The 20,135-nt window shown below is 51.5% G+C and overlaps 1 pseudogene; it reads right to left on the bottom strand.

Annotated features, from left to right (window-relative positions):
* Window positions 1-1,684: 1,684 nt before the first annotated feature.
* Window positions 1,685-17,248, bottom strand: LOC119292843 (annotated as a pseudogene).
* Window positions 17,249-20,135: the final 2,887 nt, after the last annotated feature.

Below are 20,135 nucleotides of genomic sequence, written 5' to 3'. Positions count from 1 at the left end.
TAGTGGTCGCCGCTATATTCCCTCGGGTGGTCGGTCGCGTGTTCAAATCCTCTCGGGCGCCAGTAATTTACCTTTACTGGTTTTGAGTTTTTTTCGCAAACGAGGCCCTTTGTGTGATTAAATATAAGCCGAGGGTGGCGTAGCGTAGTGGTCGCCGCTATATTCCCTCGGGTGGTCGGTCGCGTGTTCAAATCCTCTCGGGCGCCAGTAATTTACCTTTACTGGTTTTGAGTTTTTTTCGCAAACGAGGCCCTTTGTGTGATTAAATATAAGCCGAGGGTGGCGTAGCGTAGTGGTCGCCGCTATTTTCCCTCGGGTGGTCGGTCGCGTGTTCAAATCCTCGTGGGCGCGGGTAATTTACCTTTACTGGTTTTGAGTTTTTCCGCAAACGAGGCCCTTTGTGTGATTAAATATAAAGCGAGGGGTTTTTCTGTAAAAGAAGATGCCATGTCAGCCCCTGACAGGCGGGCCCCGCTGTCAGTTTCTCCGTAAGTACACGTTTAGTCCGTTCTGCAACGCCGCGCCCCAAAGTTGATACTGACACATAAAAATTACCAAACTTGATACCAATCTGCTTCCAATGCCCAAATTGTGGTGCTTCTGTGCAATTAACTCTCTACACTAGCTATAATGGGGAATAGTAGCTGTAGAAATGAACAGTATACAAAGGATTATGTCTCTACGCCCCAAGCCATGGCGGATGTAATAGGATAAGTGTTTAGTTTTCTACCTTGTGTTCTGCCTGCCGGTTGTGGCTATCCTACTTTTATTTTATCTCTCCACACTCTCTTGCTAGGCCCTCAAGATGTTGGGGCGAAGACCTTGTTTTTTTTTATGAAGACCTTGTCAGGATACCACCAGATGCTAATACAATGATTAGTAATTTTTTTTTGAAGGGTGATAGAATGATTAGCAATCCACATTTATCCACCAGATGCCGTCACGAAGGAGTGAGATCAATTTCTTTTTGTGGTGAAAGGAGTAAGATCAGTTTTTTTGGAGACAAAGGAGTAAGATCAAATGATATACCATAGCGTGAAACTTTGACCCTGGGCCGGGAATTTTGGGCCAGACTTTAAACAGCCCAGTCTTTAAATATCAAGCCCGAGTATGACCTGTCTTGGCCCAAAACATATAAATAATAAAAATGAGTTTTTTTTACAAATTAAAGTACACTATTAAGCCTATTTGAAATTAAAAATTGTGAGGTGGGCTTGGAGTAGAAAACTGGAGTCGAAACTTTCTACCACCTACAAATCTTCGCTCAAGCAATAGTTCACACATGCTGATATTTATTTTCAACCCACCATTAATTGCTTAACGAAAATACATTTATGTCCAAAGTTTCGGTTCATTACACAAACTAAAGATATGCTAACAAGCAATAAGAGATGGAGAGAAAGGGGACAATGAGTTGAAACAGCAGCAGGAAACCTGCTGCCAAGAGCTCAACATCAAAACTCTAGCCATAGGGCGAAAACCTGCTATTGACACATGCTGGATGGTTTAATAATCATTAGACAATAGTAAAGATTTTGGCTGAAGCAATAGTTCACAAATATTGTCTGCCGGTTACAAAGTTCAAAGTTTCATTGCTCGTAGTGATCTTATGTTAACATTACTACTTCCTGCCTGCCTCTAGTGGTCTAACCCAAGTAGCGTGTCATACAAGAAGATCTGGGTTTTAATGCTTGGTGGTAGTGCAATGGTCGCACCCTTGGGCGCCAATCTGCGTGAACGCTACCGTGAGCTTCGGCACGACATTGGCAAGTGCGACCCGAAAGCCAGTTGAGCACTGCAGCTCCATGCTCCCATGACCGGCGTCAATGCATCCATGCAGGTGTGCCTCGCACATTCCGAGAATGTACCTCCCGCGTTGGCGGAAATGGTCCCTGACAAAGCCTTCGAAGCCCTGTGGCGGCCGGCGCAACAGGTGGAGCATGGTCCGGAGAGTGAGCAAGAAAGCGTTCTCATTATAGGGCAGCTCTTGACGGTGGCCCTCTGGTCTGTCGATTAGGTGCTCATAGCCGGCCTCGTTGTAGAAGGGCTGGTCATTGAGGACGAGGGCCCGGAGGGAGACGACGACCTGAAGGAGGCTTGATGTCCCTGGCAACCAGACCTCCTCGGTGCCCTCGCCGCTGAAGGTATTGAGCAGACTGAGGCACACCGTACCGGAGGTATACAAATACTAAGAAGACTAGGCCCGGGTTCAAATTTTTTGGTTTTTTTGGAATTTTTTTACCGCTATTGTCAATTTGGCGCGTGTGACTCGGCTATTCCTGTACGTGGGCTCTTTTTTTTTACTGGGGAAGCGTTTTGCACGTTCTGGTCATCTCTGTCGGTTGCCGCTTTGACTAGGCTTTCTGGTTTCATCTGTTCGCTTCTTGTTTCTTGTGCGCTCGCCACGATGCTTCTTGTTAGGCGGTTGGCGCTGTTGCCGGGTATTCTAGATCGATCGGGCTGTCTCTAGGGAAAAAGATCTGGTTGCCTCTCCCCTATATATATGGTCCGTGCAATCCTTTTTTGTCCCCCAACGTGCAACCCTCCCCACCGCCGCCTCCTGCTGCCGCAACCCCTTCCCCGCCACCTCCCCTCTCTATGCCTCTCCACCTGCGCTCGGTCACAGGGAGGGGTGGCGCGGAACTCGGGCCGCAGCGGCATGCCGGCCCCGTCGATGTCCTTGCCTAGAGGTCGCAGCCGCCGCGTCGAACTTATGCCTACCGTCGGTACCCGCCGGCTCTAGCCCGTGTCGTCCATGTCACCTCGGCCTGGTCAGCACCAAAGCCCTCACAAGGAGTCGCTCAAGCTTCCTGTCGATCCGCCTCGACATGATCTGTACGACGGTGAGTATACGATGGCTGTCTTCTCCTCGCTATTCTGGCCGTGAGTCATGTTTCCCCGTATTCTGCGTCGTGTGCGTGCTTCCTGCTTGCTCGGGCTCCTGCTAGGTTGTGTGCATGCACGGCTTATGTGCTGCTGCATGTGTGGCGTGTGGGGCTGTGGGCTTGATGCGTGTATGTATTAGCTAGATGATGGTCTCATGATGAAGGGTGTTATCTATTTTTTTTAGTATGCCTCTTTGCTTCTTATCACCAGCAAAGTCAGTCACTACAATGATGCATAATTCCTGAGAACTACAACTAAAAGTGAATTTGAATATTCAGGAGCAACTACATTGTTCTATAAGTCGCAGGATGTTGCAATTCATTGTAGCTAATTACTGTATGATAGTACACAGCCAGTAATAATGAGGATATGGATTATCCTTTTTAGAGAAAGGTCAAACGAAGGGAAAGGCCATTGGTTTGGGTTATCCAATCTACACCAATTCTGATAATCTAATTTTGATAGGTTACATTAGAAAGTGGCTCGACATGTGTATTTTGGGGGACCTCCATAACTAGAGAGTGGCTGGAGTTGGGTTGTAACTTAAGGCAGTCATCCGACCATACTATAGTCAGCACTAGGAAGCAGGTGAGTTGGCCCTGTTTTTGCTTCCGTTTTGTTAGCTAGAATAGATAGAACAACGTAGAGACTGATTTAGCTTGAAGTTGAGCTTACTTTTCATGAGGAGGTCAGGAGCAGAATTTGCCTCTAGAAATAGATCCATATGGACATCATGGTTCCAGCTTAATGGTTCCTTCAATTATGGGGCTGGCAAAAATATGTAAAATCGCCATTGATTTTCCATTTTTGCGGATCCCTGGATATTGGATTTACAGTTGCAATTCCATGAAAAAACTGGATATTGGGTTGACAATTATCACATGAGCTAGGCAAACAGAAGCTGTAATTTTTGCTGCTGTTTTCTTCTAGGTTCTTGTAACTCTCCTCCCGTGAATTTAGAAATTCTGGTGAAAGAGGTATTATTAGTTGGCATAATTATTAATGGTTTGTTTATGTTGTAGTGCCCCTCTTTGGTGTAGAGGAACTCTCACAATCGGTATAAGTTTATGGGGGAAGGTTGATGCTATTAGAAATACAGAAATTAAAAGCTTTCAGGCCATACGAAGCTAAGGTATGATCTTTATAGATGGTATTTCCTTCTTTTTTTTCTTTTTAGCTTCCTTCTGCGGGTACTTACGAGGCCCCGTTAGGTTCATAGGATTTGCTGCTGTTCCAAACGAAATTTGGCTTTCACAGGTTTTCTTTCCTTTTAGCTGTTCGGTTCAAAGGAAAGCTACTCAACATTCCACAGGAAAAACATTCCACAGGAAAAGGTCACTGGGTATGCACATTTCACGGGATTGAACAAATCCACACGGAGCTCATTTTTCGGCGGAATCTCGAGGCAAAACAGAGGAATTGTACTGTTGGGCAGAATTAAATTTTAATCATGTGGCCGTTCATGAGGTGAAAGAAGAGAACAGCAAGTGCGGTGCAAATAAAATATTGTGTTAGCTACTGTTCATTACTACTTAAGTTTTTCACTGTTCATTCAATCCAATTCCTACGCAGTTTCCCTTTCCTATGTTCTCTGTAACTGCAGCCCGAACGGAGCCTGAATCATTATGATGTTTATTGGTTTATGGGTGAAGAACGACACTTAAAAATACAGAACTTAAATGTTTTCAGACCATATGGATGTGAGGTATGATCTTTCTAGCAAATCTGCAATGATGCTATTTTCTTATTTCTATCCTTTGATAAGGCCTATAAATTATTCAAAAGAGTTCTCATAAAAAAAAGAGATTTGGAGTGTTTACATATTTTTATTTTAACCTTCTTGAGTTTTTAAGTTGAGAACAGATGCTTACATTTCATTTGGAGAAAAAGAGAGGAGAAATTCATAGATAGCTTTGTCGAAGAATTACTGTCAATAATGCCAGTTGCCCCAAAGATGCGCACTATGGGGTTTAACCTAGCAAATGGAGGGTCAGCGGACAAAAGCCAAAGCAGAATGTTACACATGACTGCCCTTCATAAGCATATCTGAAATTTGAGTAATTATAGGCCATTATATTGATTGTTGGAAATGCTACAACCTACAAAGGCATCAACCCCTTGCCCAAAAGGAGTAGCAGCAACTACGTTTTGTCTCTAATGCATGTTTGGCTGAAATTCCCCCTCCTATTTATTGCATAGCTCTCACAAATCAGACAACCTACAAATGGACAGAAGGGAGGGGATATTCTACTTAAACTACTCCCTCCGTTCCAAAATATAGCGCGCCCACGCTTTTCGAGGTTCAACTTTGACCATAAATTTAACCCACGAGACCGACTGCGGCGGGATCAAAAATTATATAATTAAAAACTTTTTTTGAATACGAATTCATTTGTATAATTTTTTCGCCCGCCGCAGTCGGTCTTGTTGATTAAATTAATAATCAAAGTTGAAGCACGGGAACCGAGGACGCGCTATATTTTGGAACGGAGGGAGTATGTGATATCAACAGCGACTCAGGCTTCACTTTGCTTTGTTTTTATGACTTATCACTGCTATATTGTTAAAACTTGTACTGAAACAGTGTACTACTTGCAGAGGAATTCTGGCAGTTCATCCTCACTGTTCACCCATCTGAATGAATGTGAATTCGAGCTATGATTATTTATCTCTGTTTATTTATAGTTTTGCTCTTCTCTTTTTCCAGCAAAGTATACATCAACAATAAACACTAGATCTGTGTATATTATAGATATGTAAGTAAGCAGTAGACTGGATCTACAGATTTGAACTAGAATCCCTAAAGCAGGTATGCGTACATGTATACATCTGTGTGTCCCTGTTGATGTATCTTACCTTGACAGAGGAGGAAAGGGCTGACGGCCATCTTTGTGAGGCTCAGAGAAGTTCTCGACGAAGCAGAGCACACAGCGTCCCATGTCGAACCGCGGGCATGGCTGACATGGTGTGAGAAAAGGGGGATTAGACAGAAGGACATGTAGCAGTCGGGTGAGTAGGCAGAGTCAATCGACGTGACCAACCTGCAGGAAATGAATGGCGTGAATGGTGAAACTTCATCGGGACTTGCCGCGCCTAGCTCTGGGCGGCGCCACTTCCCAATCGTCAGTGTGAGCAGGAGGAATCGGGAGTAATGCACCTTGAGTGCTCTCTGTATTGATCTCAGGTATATATAGGCTACCTTACAACAAGGCCAGGCGCGGGGCGCCGGACGTGGGCGATCGTGTGATCGTGTGTGTATGTACGTTCTATACAGGGTTGACTAGGTTCAGTTAACACTCAGCCGCAGGTTGAGCATCCGGCGGCCGGACGCACAAGCTGGATCGGAACTCCTGGAACACTGGGGTTGGGAGGCCCTTGGTGAGCACGTCCGCAAACTGCTGCTGTGTAGGAACATGCAGGACGCGGAGATCGCCCAGAGCAACCTTCTCGCGCACGAAGTGGATGTCCAGCTCGATGTGTTTCGTGTGGCGGTGATGAACCGGGTTGGCCGCCATGTACATCGAGGATATGTTGTCGCAGAAGACGACGCTGGCCTTGGGCATGGGCACAAAGAGCTCGTCGAGAAGTTGACGTATCCAGCAGCTCTCGGCGACCGCGTTCGCGACGGCGCGGTACTCTGCTTCTGCACTGGATCGGGATACCGTGGCCTGCCGCTTGGACGACCAGGAGACCAAGGACTCGCCGAGGAAGACGGCATATCCAGAGGTGGAGCGGCGCATGTCGGGGCAGCCGGCCCAGTCGGCGTCGGAGTAGGCGACGAGGTCGAGGGTGGGCGTGCTCTGGAGATGCAGCCCGTGCGCCGTCGTGCCCCGGAGATAGCGAAGGATCCGTTTGGCGAGGGAGAAGTGGACGTCGCGGGGATCGTGCATGACAAAGACAGCACTGCTGGACGGCGTAAGCGATGTCGGGACGCGGCATTGTCATGTACTGGAGCGCGCCCACCAGACTGCGGTACTCGGAGGCGTCTTGGACTGGGGCACCGTCGGAGGCAGAGAGCTTGGCCCACGTGTCCACGGGCGTCGGTACTGGCTTGCAAGCTTGCATGTTCGCCCGTTGCAGAAGCTCCTCAGCGTACTTCCGTTGCGAGAGGAAGAACCCTTGCAGGCTGCTGGTGACCGCAATGCCGAGGAAATACTGAAGGGGGCCGAGATCCTTCATGGAGAACTCGGCGAAGAGGAGGCGTTGCAGGTGCTGGAGGAGCGTAGTTGAGGAAGCAGCGAGGACGATGACGTCGACGTAGAGGAGCATGTACGCCATGTCGCTGCCACGACGGAGGATGAACAGCGATGGGTCGGAGCGGGAGCTGACAAAGCCGATGTTGCGCGCGTAGGGTGCAAACTGAGCGAACCAGGCACGGGGCGCCTGCTTGAGGCCGTAGAGGGATTTGTCGAGGAGGCACACGTGGTCGGGGTGGTCGCCGTCGACGAGCCCAGCGGGTTGCTGGCAGTAGACTTGCTCGGAGAGGCGCCCATGAAAAAACGCGTTGTTGACGTCCATCTGGTGGACCGGCCACCCGCGCGAGGCAGCGATTGTGAGCACCACACGGATAGTAGTAGCCTTGACGACCGGGGAGAAGGTCTCGTCGAAGTCGACACCCGGCCGTTGGGAGAAGCCAAGGACGACCCACCTCGCCTTGTATCGCTCCAGAGTGCCGTCAGCCTTGAACTTGTGGCGGAACAACCACTTTCCGGTGACTATGTTGGCGCCGGGGGGACGAGGGACGAGCCGCCATGTCTTGTTCTCCATCAGTGCCCGGTATTCAACCTGCATCGCAGACAGCCAACAGGGATCTCGCAAAGCAGCACGCACACTGTCAGGCACGGGTGAGATGTGGTCGGGAGCAGAAGCGGCACGGTTGGTGTGGTATTTAGGATTAGGGAAGAACTTGCCAGCTTTGGCATGGGTCTGCATGGTGTGTGTGGGGACGATCGCGGTGCGGCGACGAGGCGCGGGTGATGTAGGGCGTGAGGAAGATGGGTCGGGAGAGGGTAGGTTCATGGCAGGCGGGTCATCGGCTATGGGGGCGTTGTTGGTGGGAGTGATGGGCCTAGGAGGGGAAGCTGCCATGGCAGCGGTTGGGGGTGGGGAGGATAGGGTAGCTGGTTGTGTGTGGGTTTCGGCGGTAGTAGTGGGGAGCGGCTCGGCATGATCAGGTGAACGGGCGTGGGAGGTAGTGGAGCGCGGTCTACGGGGGATGGGCGGGTTGTTAAGATCATCGAGAAGATCATGCGAGGTGGGGGCGGCTGGTTTGTCATGGAAAGGGAAGGTATCTTCGTCGAAGATAACATGGTGTGAGGTGATGACACGACCAGTCGCACGGTTCAAGCATCTGTATCCTTGTGGTCGGTGGAGTAGCCAAGGAGCACGCACGGGGCGGAGCGAGGGGCTAATTTGTGGGGGAGGTGGCGACGAGGTTTGGGTAGCACAGACACCCGAATACCCGCAGAGCGTCGTAGTTGGGGTGGACGCCGAACAGCAAAAAGAAGGGTGTGTGGTCATGGCGTGGTCGACACGGACGACGGTTGAGGAGGAATGTCGCGGTGAGGAGCGCCTCGGCCCAGTACGCGTAGGGCATGTGTGCATGTATGAGCATGGAGCGCGCAATGTCATTAAGCGTGCGTAGAGCTCGCTCAGCCCGCCCATTTTGTGGGGAGGTGTACGGGCAAGACATGTGTAGTGCAACGCCGAGGAAGGAGAAGAGCTCGCGGAAGGCGCGGTTGTCGAATTCGCGCCCATTGTCGGTCTGGACAGTGAGTACGGAGAGGTTGAACTGGGTGTGCACGAAGGCGAAAAAATTGCGAAGTGTGGGAAAAGCGTCCGATTTCTGTCGAAGCAGGAATGTCCATGCAAAGTGGCTGTAATCATCTAGGATAAGCAGGTAATACTGACAACCAGATATACTCATAACAGGTGAGGTCCATACATCACAATGCACTAGTTGGAAAGGGAAAAACGATACATGATCCGAGGATCGAAAGGGAAGCCTAGTACTTCTGCCTAATTGACATGCGTGATACACTGTGGAGGCGACGCCATCAGGTGGGGCTGAGCGGTGATGAAGGGTGCGGTCTAGGGCATCAGCACCAAGATGGCCAAGGCGCTGGTGCCACAGATCGCGGGTGGTGGTGGTGAATGCGTGTGCATGGCCGTGGGTGTGCGTGGGCGCTGGCGACAGAGGGTAGAGCTCGTCATCGGTGTCATTACACCGGAGGATCACCGTCTTCGTGCTTCGATCCTTGACAGAGAAACCAAGGTCATCAAATTCAACGTTGATAGGATTATCACGAGCTAGGCGTTTGACAGAAATAAGGTTTTTGATGAGGTAGGGAGAGACGAGAACGTTGTTGAGTGAGAGAGAGGAGGAGTTGGTGGGGTTGGTTTGGTGTCCAGTGTGTGTGACTGCAAAGGAGTCACCGTTGCCTACAACGATGCGAGATGAATGACAGGGCTGAGAGGAAGAGAGCATACCAGGGGAGCCCGCCATGTGCGAGGTAGCACCCGTGTCGAGGTACCAGTCGCTCCCAGGCGGTGGTGGCTGACGGTGCTGCACTGTCAGGGCGTTGAGGGCCTGGACGAGCGCGGTCTGGTCCCATGAGGCCAGTGGTGGGTTGTTGGTGACGACCGCAGATGCGTCGTAGAGCGGGTGCGGTGGCACAACCTGATGCCAGACCGTAGGCGGGCCGTAGCCGGCCGGTGGAGCAGCATGTTGGTGAAGACCGGCGAAGGGTGCAGCACCGCCGGGGCGTGGCCCAAGGATGCCCGCACCGGGGGCATGTGGGCGCCAGGGCAGGGGCCACGCATGCACCATGCCTATCCAGGGTGCAGGGGGAGGAGCAGTGGGGCGTGGCGGCGCACCACCCCCGCCGGAGTGGGAAGACTGCCCCCCGCCGTAGTGGGGCGCACCCCCGCCGGAGTGAGCAGCTCGGCCCCTACCCCGGCCGCGGTTGCCGCGGACATTGCTGCCGTTGCCACCATGACTGCTGCTACCGCCAGAGTTGTTGTTGGAGACGCGGGCGGCATGCAGGGCGGTGTCGGCGGAGTTATCCGTACCCTGCCGGCTCTCCTCGAGCAGCAGGAATGCACGGCAGCGGAGAAACGTCGGGAACGGGGTCTGCATGGTTAGGATGGGCACGATGTAGCGATACCGGGGATGAAGACCACGAATCATGTTCAAAACCTGATCGCGATCCTCCACGGGGAAGCCAAGGTCGGCAAGACGATCTGCACAATCCTTGAGCCTGGCGAAGTAGGAGATGATGGATCCCGAGCCTTGATCGATGTGGCGGAACTCGGCGGAGAGGATCACGACCTGGTGCTCGCTGTTCTCCAGAAACAGCGTGCAGATGGAGCTCCAGACCTCCGCCGCCGTGGTGCCGCGCTGGTGGATGAGGGCGAAGATGTCGGGGGAGACGCGGTTGTAGAGCCAGGAAACGATGTGGGCGTCATCCTGGACCCAGATCGGATCAGCGCGTCGAGGTTCACCGTCGATGTGGTGCGTAACCGCACGCTTCTGAAACATCACCTCGAAGAGAGTACGCCAGTGGGAGAAGTTTGGGGGATTGAGGCTCAGGACAATGGGGACGTGCTGATTGATGAACACGTCGGAGAGGGTGGAGGTGTTGGCCGGCGCGGTTGAGGAGGACGCAGTAGGGTCGGGGACGAAGAGAGCGCCGCCGCGGGCAAACGCCGAGGGGGTGAGGAGGGGCTGGCGAGGCGCTGGCGTGTAGGGGGAGCCATGCGCGGTGCCTTTGCCATGACTGGAGGGAGGAGGAGGGGGAGGTGGTGGTGGAGGAGGTGGGGTGGCCATGGCGTGGTGCAGTTGGAGAGAGGGAGAGGGCAACGGAATTGGGCTAGCGACACAGGAGATAGCCGGCGTCTGATACCATGTGAGCAGGAGGAATCGGGAGTAATGCACCTTGAGTGCTCTCTGTATTGATCTCAGGTATATATAGGCTACGTTACAACAAGGCCAGGCGCGGGGCGCCGGACGTGGGCGATCGTGTGATCGTGTGTGTATGTACGTGCTATACAGGGTTGACTAGGTTCAGTTAACAATCAGCATATGGGAGCTTCCGCCATCAGCCCACCACCGTGCCCCGCCCCGTCGCTTCCTCTTCTCCTCTGCCTCTGGCGGCCTGGGCTCCTTGCTTCCTCCTACTCTCTTTCGAGTCGCTCGCCTGTCGGCTTCTCCCTCTCCAAGCCACCCTCTGCCTCTAGGGGAGCGGGAATCACGTACCTTTTTTTTTTTTTGCGAAAAGGGAATCACGTACTTTGTCGAGGCGTTCTCCAAGCCACCCTCTGCCTTGAGGGGAATAGGAATCACGCACCTCGTCGAGGTGTGCTCACTCGATTCCTGCTACCGGCTGAGAAGAGATGGAGGAGGCACGGTGAGGAGAGGTGTCGAGCAGGCAACACGAGAACAAATGAGCTAGGAGATGTGGGAACGGTGGAGGTGGGGAATGAGCAGGGAGATTCGAGAAGCTACAGCGAGAGTGGTTCTCAGTCGGTCAGTCCAAGTCAGGTGGTAGATGGACGGCAAAGCAATAGCATTGATCTTCTTTTATTCAAGTATATGGGTAATAGAAGTTGCTGCAACTAGCCTGGCTCAAAACGGTTTTAATATTGGAAAGGAACCAGATAGCAGTTGGGCATATACTTACTACGGACTATTTTCGTATTTATCTGCGTATTCTTTCTATGCGTAAACCAATTTGCTACAAATAAAGCAAATTAACAAAACTTACAAAAAATTAAGTAGTTTATCAATCCATATGGCGCGGCGTGCCGCCACGCACTACACGCTAGTTTGGGTTAAGACGGAAGCCGAAAGAGTGGTAGTAGACTTTGCGGTGGCACGTTCGGGTAGGACGGCGGCATCCGCAAGTCAAAGAAAAAGAGCCCATCCTGATACCGCGTCCCACTTGCGTCTATCATGGCCACTCGGAGCAGGTCCATACGGTCCTCGAACGCCCGTACGTAGATCGTGTCTGCATACATAGATCAATATACCAATTATTGAAATATTGAGACATATACGTTATATGCAAATGCCAATGTCGGGATGGTGTCACACTGCACAGTACCTGGTAAGCTGTCGTGTAGTATTTTCCACTTCTTTTGCACCTTTTTTACGTGTACCGACCCCTTTCCGCTGCTGCTGCCCTGCAGTTCATTTGGTAAAAGAAAGGACACTGGTTAATGCATGTTTAATTCCGGGTTGTCGTATCATGACATGATTTAGAATATATAACGTTATAGGAAACCCTACTATATATATTATAGTTTTTTTTGCTAGATATTTTTTTTGAGCATCAGTACAGACACAAGCGCGCATATACACGCGCATACACTCACCCCTATGAACGCACACACGCACACCCTACCCCTATGAGCATCTCCGAGAGACTGAGTCGGCATATCATCTTGAGATTTTCGAAGCCACTGTAGCCACCTCGTCGTCGACGAGAACGTCTCCTCCCACTGAAAGCGCGTCGCTAGAAATTCTGAAATAAATCCAGAAATAATACGAGCACCAGGATTTGAACCCTGGTGGGTTAGGGATACCACTGTCCACCTAACCATCTCAACCACAGGTTGGTTCGCTTGCTAGATATATTATAGTGTAGTGACACCAACCAACGATGTCGTACCTGGCTGTAGTGATCTCAAGTGTTCAACCTAACGGACCTGACTAGATAGAACTATCAAAAACATTTTTTTTGCGGGGCATCAGATATATTATATATTGTGAACTAGCCCATCAGGATGCAAGTCCTACATCATATATTAAATGTTTTGTTATGTGACGCCCGGATAATTAAGCTACAGTAATCCTCGATTAATGGTGCCATGTCATCACATTACTGTTGCTGATCCTCACTTTATCCAAATCCCTATTCAAATTCAGATTTAAGTCCAAAATTTAAATTTCTCAAACATGCAAAATAAAATGTTTAAAGTGCGGTAAATAATTCCTGAATATTTGTCATGTTGGAAGCAACCTCTTTTGAATTCTCAAAATGCCCCTAGGAGTTAACTTTTGGTCCAGTCGTAAATTAAATGACATTTGCAGAATAAATAATTATTTTTTTACTCCGACTGCCTCCAAACTTTATGTGCCACTCCAAAATATTGCGCTGGAATATTGTGCCAAATTTCTAGCTTAACTAAATTCATTTGCTATGGCAACTAAATAGGAAACATTAGCTAAAATTTGAAAACAGTTTTAAAAATGTAAAAAGGAAAAAAATCCCCCTCCCTGCTGGGCCTTGACCCAGATGGCCAATTGGCCCAACAGGCCGCCAGGGCGGCCCACCCCTGCCTACACCTAACCCCACTCCCTGAACCCTAATCTCTCTCGTTTCCCACTCCCTCCCCACGTTCTGGATCGGGGGCGCTCACCCCTCGACCCCGACGCCCGCGTCGACCGCCACTCGCTGGACTACCCCGCCGCTGCTCGGAACCCCCCCTCATTGGACCACCTCCCCGCCAAGCGCCTCCCCGTCCTCGACCTCCTCCCCAACGCCGCCCCGTGACGCCGCCCCGAGCCCTCCTTCCTCCTCTGCTTCGCCGGCCGCCGACGCCAAATCCGGCGACCTCGAGCCCTCCCCGAGCCCACTCGTGCACAACTGCAGGAGCACGGTGAGCCCGCGGTCTTCCCCCCTTGCTCGCTAGCTCGATCCCGCGCCCGTAGCTCACCCCCTCCGTCGTGCCGAGCTCGTCGCCGCGTTTGCTTCACCGCCGCGGCCATCAAAGGCTAGCTCGCGCCCGAAGCCCGTCGCCATGCTCCTGGAACGCCAGGGAGGCGCGTGCACCCCCCCCAGTTCGACTCGGACGAGCCCCTGGGCTCGATCCCGAGGCCTTCTTGCTCCTGTCGCCCGCGTCACACCCCGCTGCTCCGGAGCACCGACGCTCGCCGGCCGTCCCCTTCGCCCCATTGCTGCCGGCGCATCTTATTCCACCTGCGTGACCCCGCGTCGCCTGGAGCCGGCTGCCGCGGCCTGTCATCCTCGCCGGCGCCCCGCTGTCCTTGCCCCGTCGCACTCCCTGCCGGCGAATGCGCGCCCAGGTGCCCGTTGCCCGCAACCGCGCCCTGCGGGCTGGTGCTCGCGCCCGTTTTGCCCGGCCCGTAAAGGCCAATGACAGGGGGGCCCGCCCCCAGAACGCTTTTGTTAAAAAAAAGTTAGAATAAATAAATAAATAAATAAATAAATAATGAGTTAATTAAGTTAATTAATCATGTTTAACTAAACTAATTAAAATAAATTGGCCTAATCACTTAGTTAGTCTAATTAACTCAGTTTAGTTAAACCTGAGCCTATGACCAGTGGGACCCACGTGTCAGATTGACTAGTCAACCCCTCTGTTGACTGCTGACGTCATGCTGACGTCTTGCTGATGCAATAATTCTATTTTCGAATTAAATTAATAATAATTTTAGATTATTGTTTAAACTTTAAAAAATCATAGTAAATTAACCGTAACTCGGATGAAAAAGTTTTATACATGAAAGTTGCTCAGAACGACGAGACGAATCCGAATACATAGTCAGTTCGTCAGCCACACGTCCCTAGCATAGAAAACGTTGAACTTTTCCCCTCCGGTTCATCTGTCTGACAGACATCCGGAACCGGGAAAACTTTCCCGGATGTTTCCCCCTTCGTCAGAAACGCCTAGCACTGCGTTAGAACACCTCTAGCCCCGCTTATAATCATGTTGTGCATATGATTCCGTGTATTTACTGTTTCTTCCTCCTCTTCTCTCCGGTAGACCCCGAGACCGCTGCTGATGCCGCTGTGATCAACTACGTCGACTGTCGTGGTTCTAAGTCTGACAGTAGTGTCGGGGGGGTACTAATGGAGAGGCAAGATCTTAGCTATGGAGTAGTTGTATACGCAAGAGTTTTACGAGTTCAGGCCCTTCTCGGAGGAAGTAACAGCCCTATGTCTCGGAGCCCGGAGGCGGTCGACTGGATTATATGCGTATGAGTTACAGGGGTGTGAACCCTTTACACTGAGGAGGGGGTGGCTTATATAGTGTCCGCCAGACCCCTTCGGCCCTTAGTTATGTAGGGTTTAAGATACATTAAGGTTGGGCGTTACTGGTAACGCTACACATAAAGTGCTATGATGACCATAAAAGCTACTTAATGACCGACCATTAGCGTGCAGAGTAACTTTAGGTCTCCTGGCTGTCGAGTGGTTGGTTTCATGGTCGAGTGGTTGGTTTCGTGGTCGAGTGTCTTCGAGTCTGTCGAGTGGAATACTTCTCAGTCGACTGAGAGGTTTCTAGAGATGTCCTTGGGTAGGGTAGTTTGGACAGGTCCATGACCCTATCCTAGGTACATAGCTTCATCATTAGCCCCATAATGGATCGAGGTTTGAGTGGGGAAGGAGTTGAGAACTCTTCTGACCCATCTCTCATGCTATGAGTATATCTTGTTCTGGATCAATGAACCTTAGGTGGCGGCACCAACTTCTTTTTCAGTCGCCTTGATACATTCTTTGTATCCGTCAAGTGAAGTTTTTATTTGGAGAGCTCCGAGCGACGGAGCGAAGGAAATCTTTCGTCTGACGAGTTGTTCTGCAACCCGCGGATTTGGCGGGATTCGAATTTCAGGAAGCGCGCGGGATGGAGGAGACCGCAGTAATCAGATGGGATAAGGCAGGGATGCCTCGATCTCTGCGCCACCTTTTTCACCACATATCGCGTGCGCGACTGTTGCGGGATTTGACAGGATCGCCCAGGCCTACATGTCAGCCACTCGGAAGCAGCCTTATATAAAGCACCGGACGAGGGTTTTTGAACAGTGCGCCCCCATTCCCTTCCTCTCGTCTCCAGACTCCTCCGCCGCGTCCGCTTCTGTCTCAGCGCCGCCGCTCCGTGCATGCCTCGCCGGTGACTATGGTGAAGGAGAAGACGGCAGCCCTGGAGCGGGCGAAGAAAGCGACGGCGAAGGCGAAGGGGAGGAGAACCAGTCGGAGCGGATCTTCATCGAGGGCCGGCCTGCCGCCGGGCTGGATCCAAGGCGACTGGATCCGCTCGACAATCAATCAGGCGGATCTCGATGACCTGGACGACGGAGGGCTGATCCCCCATGGATCGACGCGGCTCCTGGGGAGGGAGTCAGAGCCGCAGCCTCAGGAGGGTGAGTGCGTTCTCTTGGCCACCCACATCGACCGCGGGTTTTCTCTGCCGTCCCACCCTTTCTTTCGAGGATTTCTGAATTTCTTCGGGGCACAACTCCACCACTTCACACCCAACACTATCGTGTATCTCGCTGCTTTCGTGTCTTTGTGCGAGAATTTCTTGGGTTGCCGGCCTCGTTGGGGTCTTTTCAAGCACATCTTCACCTGTCGGTCCCAGACGGTGAAAAAGGCCAATCCGAGTGACGAGAGAACCCAAGTGATTCAGATGTGTGGGGGTCTTGGGGTTCAGTTGAGAGGGAAAAGCGCCTTTCCGACCATGATCCTACCCGAGTCGGTCCGGGGATGGCAGTCGACCTGGTTCTACTGCAAAGACCAGCCGACGCCAGGGCAGTCGACTGGACTCCCTCCTTTTTCCATGGACTGAGTGAGGAAGCCTTCCTCTTTGAAGGTACTCCCGGAAGAGAAAGCGCAGGTTAAGGTGTTGGTCGAGCGTGTCGTCCAGCTTATCCGTGACGGGGTGACCGGCATGGACCTCTTGGAGGTCTTCCTCCGGCGACGCATCCAGCCGCTTCAAGCTCGAGACCATCCGATGTGGTTGTATTCTGGCACTGAGGACACCACTCGGATCCACCCGGAGGAGATTGATGAGGCCACGCTGGAGAGGTGGCTGGCAAGCATCACAGAGAACAAGGACAACCCCAGAGGAGCTAGGAGGATTCCCCCACTCGACCAATCATACGACATAGACAAGGTCCACTTCTGCATCTGTGACTGTGATCTTGCTTTCTTCATTTTGTTTGCTTTAAAATCAGTCGACTGACCTTTGTCTTGTTTTTTGTCTTCTAGGCCATGACTGAGATGCACTTGACGCCCAATGGGGCACAAGAGCAGGCCAAGGAGGGAGAGGCGAGCGGAGGTGAAAGTGAGGAGGAGTGGGAATCTGATGGTGAGGAGGAAGAGGACGACGACGGCTCCAGTGAAGAGGAGGAGGAGATGGAAATCGACCCTCCACGCACGGAAAGGCGATCCAAGCTCGCCCACGACCCCGCGAGTGAGCGTGGCAAAGCGGTCGCGCCTATTGTGCCGTCATCGAAGCGCCATCGGACGGCTTCTCCGGCGCCGACTGAGAAAGCACCGAAGCAGCCGAAGCCGTCAAAGCCGCCGAAGGCCTTGCCCAAGATGAGAATGGTCATTCCCACTATCTCTAGGTAATGGCAGAACTTGTGTTTTCTTGTTTTAGCATGGACGAACTCTTGGTCGACTCATCGACTGGCCGACTGGTTTCTGAAATCTGCAGTGCTGCTACCTCCGAGACCTCCGCCAAGAACGACGACCAAGAAATGGAAGACGCTGCCACCTCCAACCCTGGTACGCTCTCTGTAGTTTCACTTCTGGTTGATTGGATTTTTGTTTCTGACTCTGGATTTATCTTGAAGCTCCTCATCATGTCATTGATCTCCCTGATGATGACGACGAGGCGCCACTGAGGGCGAGGAAGAATATAAAGGCGCCGGCTGGCAAGGCCACTCGGACTACATCAGTGCCTGAGGGACTGGTTCAAGAAGGTGGCGATGTCACTCGGCATTCTGTGACCTTCACTGTGCCGCTGACGAGTGCCCAGCCTTCGTCATCGAATGCTGATCCGCCCTCCCTTTTTGCCACACACCACGTCCCAGAGGACCAAGCGGGTGCTGCTAAGGAGGCTATACGCCAGGCGGGGATCATGATGGAGCAGGTGAAGGCGATCTGGGAAGCCAGCCAAGCGGCTTATGATGTGAGCTCAGCCCTTCAGAGCAATGTCCAGGTTAGTTGGTCACCGCCTGTTCTGTTAGGATATGTTATCTGAAGACTTTCTTTCCGAAGATCTTTGTATCTGTACACCCACTGGGTGTGTCGATTGATTTTTTGAACTGGTGGGGGAACGCTGAGTGCACCCACTGGGTGTAGTCCCCGAGACTATGGTCGACTGCTGGTAGTCGACCTTAGTCTTTGTATTTTGAATTTCCTCATTCCAACTTCTTCAGTCAGTCTGGTCGGACCATGTCGAATGGAATCTTGGAACCGGTGGGGGCACGCTGAGTGCACCCACTGGGTGTAGTCCCCGAGACTACGGTGGACTGTTGGCAGTCGACTGTAGTCTGAAGATCCTGTTTTTTTGTAGATCATGATGAGATCTCTTTGTTCCTTTTGGTCGACTGATCGGATCAAGTCGATAAAACCAGTGGGGGCACGCTGAGTGCACCCACTGGGTGTAGTCTCCGAGACTACTGTTGAATATTTTGATTCGACTATAGTCTTAGAAATGCTACGGTTTTTCTCTTAGTTACTCGGAAGTAACCTCTCTTTGATATCTGTCGACTGACTCTTTCGCGGAAATCTTGCGAGCTTGTGGCCCGCTATACTGAATTGGAAAACAAACATATCCAGCTCGACCTTGATTTGAAGCTTGTTCAGGAGAACTTCCAGAAGGCAAAGGATGAGGCAAAAGGTATGAGTGGTGAGAACTTGACGACTGTTCTTATCCTTCTGCCCATTCTCGATTCTAATCTCATTTTCATTTTGCAGATAAAACGAAGGAGGCTCTGAAGAAGAAGGACCAGGAACTTGCCGAGGCACAGAAGGCGGCTTCGGACAAAATGAAGCTTGCGGAAGAGAAGCTGGCTTCAGTCGGCAAACTTGAAGAGGAAAACGCCAACGTGAAAGCTGCTCTCGACGCAGCCAACAAGGAAGTCAGCCGTCTGAAGAACGACAAGATTGCTCCGAGTGACAAGGCTAGTGAACTGGTGGGGAAGAAGAACGATCTGGAGGCTTATCTGGGAGGGCTCGCCAAGAAGTTGTTCATCATGCTTGAAGGTAATCTCTCCCACCCGACTGACTTGCTATCGTAGACTCGTCGTAGAACTGCTGGTTTATCTTTGACTTGTGTATACAGAATTCTGCCAAAACTTCAAGGAGGAGACCAGTCGAGTGGAGACAGGTTTGGATCCCATCAACTCTCCTGTGAAGGATGAAACTGCCATGAACGTGCTCCGACTGGAGTCTCGTGTTGCTGGTGTGGTCGACTATCTTGCTCGACTGAAGGTTGCAGCATCGCGGATCGACATGACACTCTGGCCGAGAGAGACACTTCAAAATGACCTCGAGTCTTTGATGACTCGACTGAATGAAGTTCCAGGTCAAGTGCAAGAATGGAAAAAGTCTTCTGCCAGGTGTGGTGCTGATGTTGCTCTGTCTCTGGTCCTTGTTCACTGCAAGGATGCGCGAGAGGACAAGCTGGCGTCCCTCAAAGTGGCCAATACCAAGAAGCATGACTTTCAATCTTTCATGGAGACCTTCATTGCTGCTGCCACTCAGATTGCAGATGGAATCGACCTGGACCAGTTTGTTGCGCCTTCCAGTCCTCCACCGGAGGAGTAAAAAACTTCTATGCTTGATGCCTTAAATTTGCCTCGGAATGCCGAGTGGTTTTGTAACCGATAAACTTTGACAGGCTCGATGCCTGAGCACTTCTGAATCCGTAGGATGCTATCTGAACTTGGCTTTGTCGTTGAATATGTTTGCATTTGCCTTCGAGCGAACATTGTTCTTCACTCGGAATGTATTTTAGTGCTTGTGACGTATTCTTGCAGGTTGGAGCACAGATTGCAGTCGACCTGCATCCTTGCGGGTCGGGATGGAGCGCACATTGTATTTGTGGCGGAGCTCCAAAGGAGAAGGTAGCAGTCGACCTGTACCTCATCGTCCTTGCAGAGCACACATTGTATTTGTGTCGTAGCTTTGAAGGAGAAGGCAGCAGTCGACCTACACCTCGTCGTCCTTGCGGGTCGGAATGAATTTCATACTTAGGCTAGTACTGGACTGCAGCTAAGCCCCCGAGTGGGAGGATTGCTCTCCTCTCAGTAGGATTTTCAAACACTTAGGCGAGTACTGGACTGCAGCTACTCCGAGTGGGAGGTTTGCTCTCCACTCGGTAGGATTTCAAATACTTAGGCGTGTACTGGACTGCAGCTAAGCCCCCGAGTGGGAGGTTTGCTCTCCACTCGGTAGGATTTCAAATACTTAGGCGAGTACTGGACTACA

The sequence above is a fragment of the Triticum dicoccoides genome, chromosome 4B (genome assembly GCF_002162155.2).
Source record: "Triticum dicoccoides isolate Atlit2015 ecotype Zavitan chromosome 4B, WEW_v2.0, whole genome shotgun sequence".
Taxonomy (NCBI): Eukaryota; Viridiplantae; Streptophyta; class Magnoliopsida; order Poales; family Poaceae; genus Triticum; species Triticum dicoccoides.
The sequence above is the reverse complement of the archived record's forward strand: the minus strand, read 5'-3'. Positions and strand labels throughout refer to the sequence as shown.